Genomic DNA, 10145 nt, shown 5'->3' with positions numbered 1-10145 from the left:
TGTGTGAAACGTCACCCAAAATTAAAACGTCCATAACTCACTCATTTTAAGTCGAAAAGTGGAGAAATTTCTATCAATTAGATGCCTTCAAATTCTCTTTTGAGTAAAAAAATCTCATTTAAAAATTCGGTGGGATGAGAGAGTTTTGGTCCATTTTAAAAAGAGTGTGTGAAACGTCACCCAAAATTAAAACTTCCGTAACTCTCTCATTTGAAGTCAAAAAGTGGTGAAATTTCTACCAATCGGAGGTCCTAAGATTCTTTTCCTTGGGAAAGAAATCTCATTTCAAATTTTGTTGGGATGAGAGAGTTGTAGTCCGTTTTATAAAGAGTGTGCGACACGTCATCCAAAATTAAAACCTGTGTAACTCTCTGACTTTAAGTTCAAAAGTGGTGAAATTTCTACCAATCTTCAAATTCTCTTCCGGGGAAAAAAATCTTGTTTTAAAAATCGTTGGGGTGAGAGAGTTGTTGTCCGTCTTAAAAAGAGTGTGCGAAACGTCACCCAAAATTAAAACCACCATAAGTCTCTCTTTTCAGGTCCAAATATGGTGAAATTTCTAACAAATTAGTGGACTTCAAATTCTCTTTCAACGAAAAAAATCCCATTTAAAAATTCGGTAGGGCGAGAGAGTTTTGGACCATTTTATAATGAGTGTGTGAAACGTCACCCAAAATTAAAACGTCCATAACTCACTCATTTTAAGTCGAAAAGTGGAGAAATTTCTATCAATTAGATGCCTTCAAATTCTCTTTTGAGTAAAAAAATCTCATTTAAAAATTCGGTGGGATGAGAGAGTTTTGGTCCATTTTAAAAAGAGTGTGTGAAACGTCACCCAAAATTAAAACTTCCGTAACTCTCTCATTTGAAGTCAAAAAGTGGTGAAATTTCTACCAATCGGAGGTCCTAAGATTCTTTTCCTTGGGAAAGAAATCTCATTTCAAATTTTGTTGGGATGAGAGAGTTGTAGTCCGTTTTATAAAGAGTGTGCGACACGTCATCCAAAATTAAAACCTGTGTAACTCTCTGACTTTAAGTTCAAAAGTGGTGAAATTTCTACCAATCTTCAAATTCTCTTTCCGGGGAAAAAAATCTTGTTTTAAAAATCGTTGGGGTGAGAGAGTTGTTGTCCGTCTTAAAAAGAGTGTGCGAAACGTCACCCAAAATTAAAACCACCATAAGTCTCTCTTTTCAAGTCCAAATATGGTGAAATTTCTAACAAATTAGTGGACTTCAAATTCTCTTTCAACGAAAAAAATCCAATTTAAAAATTCGGTAGGGCGAGAGAGTTTTGGACCATTTTATAATGAGTGTGTGAAACGTCACCCAAAATTAAAACGTCCATAACTCACTCATTTTAAGTCGAAAAGTGGAGAAATTTCTATCAATTAGATGCCTTCAAATTCTCTTTTGAGTAAAAAAATCTCATTTAAAAATTCGGTGGGATGAGAGAGTTTTGGTCCATTTTAAAAAGAGTGTGTGAAACGTCACCCAAAATTAAAACTTCCGTAACTCTCTCATTTGAAGTCAAAAAGTGGTGAAATTTCTACCAATCGGAGGTCCTAAGATTCTTTTCCTTGGGAAAGAAATCTCATTTCAAATTTTGTTGGGATGAGAGAGTTGTAGTCCGTTTTATAAAGAGTGTGCGACACGTCATCCAAAATTAAAACCTGTGTAACTCTCTGACTTTAAGTTCAAAAGTGGTGAAATTTCTACCAATCTTCAAATTCTCTTCCGGGGAAAAAAATCTTGTTTTAAAAATCGTTGGGGTGAGAGAGTTGTTGTCCGTCTTAAAAAGAGTGTGCGAAACGTCACCCAAAATTAAAACCACCATAAGTCTCTCTTTTCAAGTCCAAATATGGTGAAATTTCTAACAAATTAGTGGACTTCAAATTCTCTTTCAACGAAAAAAATCCCATTTAAAAATTCGGTAGGGCGAGAGAGTTTTGGACCATTTTATAATGAGTGTGTGAAACGTCACCCAAAATTAAAACGTCCATAACTCACTCATTTTAAGTCGAAAAGTGGAGAAATTTCTATCAATTAGATGCCTTCAAATTCTCTTTTGAGTAAAAAAATCTCATTTAAAAATTCGGTGGGATGAGAGAGTTTTGGTCCATTTTAAAAAGAGTGTGTGAAACGTCACCCAAAATTAAAACTTCCGTAACTCTCTCATTTGAAGTCAAAAAGTGGTGAAATTTCTACCAATCGGAGGTCCTAAGATTCTTTTCCTTGGGAAAGAAATCTCATTTCAAATTTTGTTGGGATGAGAGAGTTGTAGTCCGTTTTATAAAGAGTGTGCGACACGTCATCCAAAATTAAAACCTGTGTAACTCTCTGACTTTAAGTTCAGAAGTGGTGAAATTTCTACCAATCTTCAAATTCTCTTCCGGGGAAAAAAATCTTGTTTTAAAAATCGTTGGGGTGAGAGAGTTGTTGTCCGTCTTAAAAAGAGTGTGTGAAACGTCACCCAAAATTAAAACCACCATAAGTCTCTCTTTTCAGGTCCAAATATGGTGAAATTTCTAACAAATTAGTGGACTTCAAATTCTCTTTCAACGAAAAAAATCCCATTTAAAAATTCGGTAGGGCGAGAGAGTTTTGGACCATTTTATAATGAGTGTGTGAAACGTCACCCAAAATTAAAACGTCCATAACTCACTCATTTTAAGTCGAAAAGTAGAGAAATTTCTATCAATTAGATGCCTTCAAATTCTCTTTTGAGTAAAAAAATCTCATTTAAAAATTCGGTGGGATGAGAGAGTTTTGGTCCATTTTAAAAAGAGTGTGTGAAACGTCACCCAAAATTAAAACTTCCGTAACTCTCTCATTTGAAGTCAAAAAGTGGTGAAATTTCTACCAATCGGAGGTCCTAAGATTCTTTTCCTTGGGAAAGAAATCTCATTTCAAATTTTGTTGGGATGAGAGAGTTGTAGTCCGTTTTATAAAGAGTGTGCGACACGTCATCCAAAATTAAAACCTGTGTAACTCTCTGACTTTAAGTTCAGAAGTGGTGAAATTTCTACCAATCTTCAAATTCTCTTCCGGGGAAAAAAATCTTGTTTTAAAAATCGTTGGGGTGAGAGAGTTGTTGTCCGTCTTAAAAAGAGTGTGTGAAACGTCACCCAAAATTAAAACCACCATAAGTCTCTCTTTTCAGGTCCAAATATGGTGAAATTTCTAACAAATTAGTGGACTTCAAATTCTCTTTCAACGAAAAAAATCCCATTTAAAAATTCGGTAGGGCGAGAGAGTTTTGGACCATTTTATAATGAGTGTGTGAAACGTCACCCAAAATTAAAACGTCCATAACTCACTCATTTTAAGTCGAAAAGTGGAGAAATTTCTATCAATTAGATGCCTTCAAATTCTCTTTTGAGTAAAAAATCTCATTTAAAAATTCGGTGGGATGAGAGAGTTTTGGTCCATTTTAAAAAGAGTGTGTGAAACGTCACCCAAAATTAAAACTTGCCTAACTCTCTCATTTGAAGTCAAAAAGTGGTGAAATTTCTACCAATCGGAGGTCCTAAGATTCTTTTTCTTGGGAAAGAAATCTCATTTCAAATTTTGTTGGGATGAGAGAGTTGTAGTCCGTTTTATAAAGAGTGTGCGACACGTCATCCAAAATTAAAACCTGTGTAACTCTCTGACTTTAAGTTCAAAAGTGGTGAAATTTCTACCAATCTTCAAATTCTCTTTCCGGGGAAAAAAATCTTGTTTTAAAAATCGTTGGGGTGAGAGAGTTGTTGTCCGTCTTAAAAAGAGTGTGCGAAACGTCACCCAAAATTAAAACCACCATAAGTCTCTCTTTTCAAGTCCAAATATGGTGAAATTTCTAACAAATTAGTGGACTTCAAATTCTCTTTCAACGAAAAAAATCCCATTTAAAAATTCGGTAGGGCGAGAGAGTTTTGGACCATTTTATAATGAGTGTGTGAAACGTCACCCAAAATTAAAACGTCCATAACTCACTCATTTTAAGTCGAAAAGTGGAGAAATTTCTATCAATTAGATGCCTTCAAATTCTCTTTTGAGTAAAAAAATCTCATTTAAAAATTCGGTGGGATGAGAGAGTTTTGGTCCATTTTAAAAAGAGTGTGTGAAACGTCACCCAAAATTAAAACTTCCGTAACTCTCTCATTTGAAGTCAAAAAGTGGTGAAATTTCTACCAATCGGAGGTCCTAAGATTCTTTTCCTTGGGAAAGAAATCTCATTTCAAATTTTGTTGGGATGAGAGAGTTGTAGTCCGTTTTATAAAGAGTGTGCGACACGTCATCCAAAATTAAAACCTGTGTAACTCTCTGACTTTAAGTTCAAAAGTGGTGAAATTTCTACCAATCTTCAAATTCTCTTCCGGGGAAAAAAATCTTGTTTTAAAAATCGTTGGGGTGAGAGAGTTGTTGTCCGTCTTAAAAAGAGTGTGCGAAACGTCACCCAAAATTAAAACCACCATAAGTCTCTCTTTTCAGGTCCAAATATGGTGAAATTTCTAACAAATTAGTGGACTTCAAATTCTCTTTCAACGAAAAAAATCCCATTTAAAAATTCGGTAGGGCGAGAGAGTTTTGGACCATTTTATAATGAGTGTGTGAAACGTCACCCAAAATTAAAACGTCCATAACTCACTCATTTTAAGTCGAAAAGTGGAGAAATTTCTATCAATTAGATGCCTTCAAATTCTCTTTTGAGTAAAAGATCTCATTTAAAAATTCGGTGGGATGAGAGAGTTTTGGTCCATTTTAAAAAGAGTGTGTGAAACGTCACCCAAAATTAAAACTTCCGTAACTCTCTCATTTGAAGTCAAAAAGTGGTGAAATTTCTACCAATCGGAGGTCCTAAGATTCTTTTTCTTGGGAAAGAAATCTCATTTCAAATTTTGTTGGGATGAGAGAGTTGTAGTCCGTTTTATAAAGAGTGTGCGACACGTCATCCAAAATTAAAACCTGTGTAACTCTCTGACTTTAAGTTCAAAAGTGGTGAAATTTCTACCAATCTTCAAATTTTCTTTCCGGGGAAAAAAATCTTGTTTTAAAAATCGTTGGGGTGAGAGAGTTGTTGTCCGTCTTAAAAAGAGTGTGCGAAACGTCACCCAAAATTAAAACCACCATAAGTCTCTCTTTTCAAGTCCAAATATGGTGAAATTTCTAACAAATTAGTGGACTTCAAATTCTCTTTCAACGAAAAAAATCCCATTTAAAAATTCGGTAGGGCGAGAGAGTTTTGGACCATTTTATAATGAGTGTGTGAAACGTCACCCAAAATTAAAACGTCCATAACTCACTCATTTTAAGTCGAAAAGTGGAGAAATTTCTATCAATTAGATGCCTTCAAATTCTCTTTTGAGTAAAAAATCTCATTTAAAAATTCGGTGGGATGAGAGAGTTTTGGTCCATTTTAAAAAGAGTGTGTGAAACGTCACCCAAAATTAAAACTTGCCTAACTCTCTCATTTGAAGTCAAAAAGTGGTGAAATTTCTACCAATTGGAGGTCCTAAGATTCTTTTTCTTGGGAAAGAAATCTCATTTCAAATTTTGTTGGGATGAGAGAGTTGTAGTCCGTTTTATAAAGAGTGTGCGACACGTCATCCAAAATTAAAACCTGTGTAACTCTCTGACTTTAAGTTCAAAAGTGGTGAAATTTCTACCAATCTTCAAATTCTCTTTCCGGGGAAAAAAATCTTGTTTTAAAAATCGTTGGGGTGAGAGAGTTGTTGTCCGTCTTAAAAAGAGTGTGCGAAACGTCACCCAAAATTAAAACCACCATAAGTCTCTCTTTTCAAGTCCAAATATGGTGAAATTTCTAACAAATTAGTGGACTTCAAATTCTCTTTCAACGAAAAAAATCCCATTTAAAAATTCGGTAGGGCGAGAGAGTTTTGGACCATTTTATAATGAGTGTGTGAAACGTCACCCAAAATTAAAACGTCCATAACTCACTCATTTTAAGTCGAAAAGTGGAGAAATTTCTATCAATTAGATGCCTTCAAATTCTCTTTTGAGTAAAAAAATCTCATTTAAAAATTCGGTGGGATGAGAGAGTTTTGGTCCATTTTAAAAAGAGTGTGTGAAACGTCACCCAAAATTAAAACTTCCGTAACTCTCTCATTTGAAGTCAAAAAGTGGTGAAATTTCTACCAATCGGAGGTCCTAAGATTCTTTTCCTTGGGAAAGAAATCTCATTTCAAATTTTGTTGGGATGAGAGAGTTGTAGTCCGTTTTATAAAGAGTGTGCGACACGTCATCCAAAATTAAAACCTGTGTAACTCTCTGACTTTAAGTTCAAAAGTGGTGAAATTTCTACCAATCTTCAAATTCTCTTCCGGGGAAAAAAATCTTGTTTTAAAAATCGTTGGGGTGAGAGAGTTGTTGTCCGTCTTAAAAAGAGTGTGCGAAACGTCACCCAAAATTAAAACCACCATAAGTCTCTCTTTTCAAGTCCAAATATGGTGAAATTTCTAACAAATTAGTGGACTTCAAATTCTCTTTCAACGAAAAAAATCCCATTTAAAAATTCGGTAGGGCGAGAGAGTTTTGGACCATTTTATAATGAGTGTGTGAAACGTCACCCAAAATTAAAACGTCCATAACTCACTCATTTTAAGTCGAAAAGTGGAGAAATTTCTATCAATTAGATGCCTTCAAATTCTCTTTTGAGTAAAAAAATCTCATTTAAAAATTCGGTGGGATGAGAGAGTTTTGGTCCATTTTAAAAAGAGTGTGTGAAACGTCACCCAAAATTAAAACTTCCGTAACTCTCTCATTTGAAGTCAAAAAGTGGTGAAATTTCTACCAATCGGAGGTCCTAAGATTCTTTTCCTTGGGAAAGAAATCTCATTTCAAATTTTGTTGGGATGAGAGAGTTGTAGTCCGTTTTATAAAGAGTGTGCGACACGTCATCCAAAATTAAAACCTGTGTAACTCTCTGACTTTAAGTTCAAAAGTGGTGAAATTTCTACCAATCTTCAAATTCTCTTCCGGGGAAAAAAATCTTGTTTTAAAAATCGTTGGGGTGAGAGAGTTGTTGTCCGTCTTAAAAAGAGTGTGCGAAACGTCACCCAAAATTAAAACCACCATAAGTCTCTCTTTTCAGGTCCAAATATGGTGAAATTTCTAACAAATTAGTGGACTTCAAATTCTCTTTCAACGAAAAAAATCCCATTTAAAAATTCGGTAGGGCGAGAGAGTTTTGGACCATTTTATAATGAGTGTGTGAAACGTCACCCAAAATTAAAACGTCCATAACTCACTCATTTTAAGTCGAAAAGTGGAGAAATTTCTATCAATTAGATGCCTTCAAATTCTCTTTTGAGTAAAAAAATCTCATTTAAAAATTCGGTGGGATGAGAGAGTTTTGGTCCATTTTAAAAAGAGTGTGTGAAACGTCACCCAAAATTAAAACTTCCGTAACTCTCTCATTTGAAGTCAAAAAGTGGTGAAATTTCTACCAATCGGAGGTCCTAAGATTCTTTTCCTTGGGAAAGAAATCTCATTTCAAATTTTGTTGGGATGAGAGAGTTGTAGTCCGTTTTATAAAGAGTGTGCGACACGTCACCCAAAATTAAAACCTGTGTAACTCTCTGACTTTAAGTTCAAAAGTGGTGAAATTTCTACCAATCTTCAAATTCTCTTCCGGGGAAAAAAATCTTGTTTTAAAAATCGTTGGGGTGAGAGAGTTGTTGTCCGTCTTAAAAAGAGTGTGCGAAACGTCACCCAAAATTAAAACCACCATAAGTCTCTCTTTTCAGGTCCAAATATGGTGAAATTTCTAACAAATTAGTGGACTTCAAATTCTCTTTCAACGAAAAAAATCCCATTTAAAAATTCGGTAGGGCGAGAGAGTTTTGGACCATTTTATAATGAGTGTGTGAAACGTCACCCAAAATTAAAACGTCCATAACTCACTCATTTTAAGTCGAAAAGTGGAGAAATTTCTATCAATTAGATGCCTTCAAATTCTCTTTTGAGTAAAAAATCTCATTTAAAAATTCGGTGGGATGAGAGAGTTTTGGTCCATTTTAAAAAGAGTGTGTGAAACGTCACCCAAAATTAAAACTTGCCTAACTCTCTCATTTGAAGTCAAAAAGTGGTGAAATTTCTACCAATCGGAGGTCCTAAGATTCTTTTTCTTGGGAAAGAAATCTCATTTCAAATTTTGTTGGGATGAGAGAGTTGTAGTCCGTTTTATAAAGAGTGTGCGACACGTCATCCAAAATTAAAACCTGTGTAACTCTCTGACTTTAAGTTCAAAAGTGGTGAAATTTCTACCAATCTTCAAATTCTCTTCCGGGGAAAAAAATCTTGTTTTAAAAATCGTTGGGGTGAGAGAGTTGTTGTCCGTCTTAAAAAGAGTGTGCGAAACGTCACCCAAAATTAAAACCACCATAAGTCTCTCTTTTCAGGTCCAAATATGGTGAAATTTCTAACAAATTAGTGGACTTCAAATTCTCTTTCAACGAAAAAAATCCCATTTAAAAATTCGGTAGGGCGAGAGAGTTTTGGACCATTTTATAATGAGTGTGTGAAACGTCACCCAAAATTAAAACGTCCATAACTCACTCATTTTAAGTCGAAAAGTGGAGAAATTTCTATCAATTAGATGCCTTCAAATTCTCTTTTGAGTAAAAAAATCTCATTTAAAAATTCGGTGGGATGAGAGAGTTTTGGTCCATTTTAAAAAGAGTGTGTGAAACGTCACCCAAAATTAAAACTTCCGTAACTCTCTCATTTGAAGTCAAAAAGTGGTGAAATTTCTACCAATCGGAGGTCCTAAGATTCTTTTCCTTGGGAAAGAAATCTCATTTCAAATTTTGTTGGGATGAGAGAGTTGTAGTCCGTTTTATAAAGAGTGTGCGACACGTCACCCAAAATTAAAACCTGTGTAACTCTCTGACTTTAAGTTCAAAAGTGGTGAAATTTCTACCAATCTTCAAATTCTCTTCCGGGGAAAAAAATCTTGTTTTAAAAATCGTTGGGGTGAGAGAGTTGTTGTCCGTCTTAAAAAGAGTGTGCGAAACGTCACCCAAAATTAAAACCACCATAAGTCTCTCTTTTCAGGTCCAAATATGGTGAAATTTCTAACAAATTAGTGGACTTCAAATTCTCTTTCAACGAAAAAAATCCCATTTAAAAATTCGGTAGGGCGAGAGAGTTTTGGACCATTTTATAATGAGTGTGTGAAACGTCACCCAAAATTAAAACGTCCATAACTCACTCATTTTAAGTCGAAAAGTGGAGAAATTTCTATCAATTAGATGCCTTCAAATTCTCTTTTGAGTAAAAAATCTCATTTAAAAATTCGGTGGGATGAGAGAGTTTTGGTCCATTTTAAAAAGAGTGTGTGAAACGTCACCCAAAATTAAAACTTGCCTAACTCTCTCATTTGAAGTCAAAAAGTGGTGAAATTTCTACCAATCGGAGGTCCTAAGATTCTTTTTCTTGGGAAAGAAATCTCATTTCAAATTTTGTTGGGATGAGAGAGTTGTAGTCCGTTTTATAAAGAGTGTGCGACACGTCATCCAAAATTAAAACCTGTGTAACTCTCTGACTTTAAGTTCAAAAGTGGTGAAATTTCTACCAATCTTCAAATTCTCTTTCCGGGGAAAAAAATCTTGTTTTAAAAATCGTTGGGGTGAGAGAGTTGTTGTCCGTCTTAAAAAGAGTGTGCGAAACGTCACCCAAAATTAAAACCACCATAAGTCTCTCTTTTCAAGTCCAAATATGGTGAAATTTCTAACAAATTAGTGGACTTCAAATTCTCTTTCAACGAAAAAAATCCCATTTAAAAATTCGGTAGGGCGAGAGAGTTTTGGACCATTTTATAATGAGTGTGTGAAACGTCACCCAAAATTAAAACGTCCATAACTCACTCATTTTAAGTCGAAAAGTGGAGAAATTTCTATCAATTAGATGCCTTCAAATTCTCTTTTGAGTAAAAAAATCTCATTTAAAAATTCGGTGGGATGAGAGAGTTTTGGTCCATTTTAAAAAGAGTGTGTGAAACGTCACCCAAAATTAAAACTTCCGTAACTCTCTCATTTGAAGTCAAAAAGTGGTGAAATTTCTACCAATCGGAGGTCCTAAGATTCTTTTCCTTGGGAAAGAAATCTCATTTCAAATTTTGTTGGGATGAGAGAGTTGTAGTCCGT

The sequence above is a fragment of the Tasmannia lanceolata genome, unplaced genomic scaffold (assembly GCF_043159265.1).
Source record: "Tasmannia lanceolata isolate RefF3 unplaced genomic scaffold, GAP_Taslan_0.1 ptg000037l, whole genome shotgun sequence".
Lineage (NCBI taxonomy): Eukaryota > Viridiplantae > Streptophyta > Magnoliopsida > Canellales > Winteraceae > Tasmannia > Tasmannia lanceolata.
Note: the sequence above shows the minus strand (reverse complement) of the source record.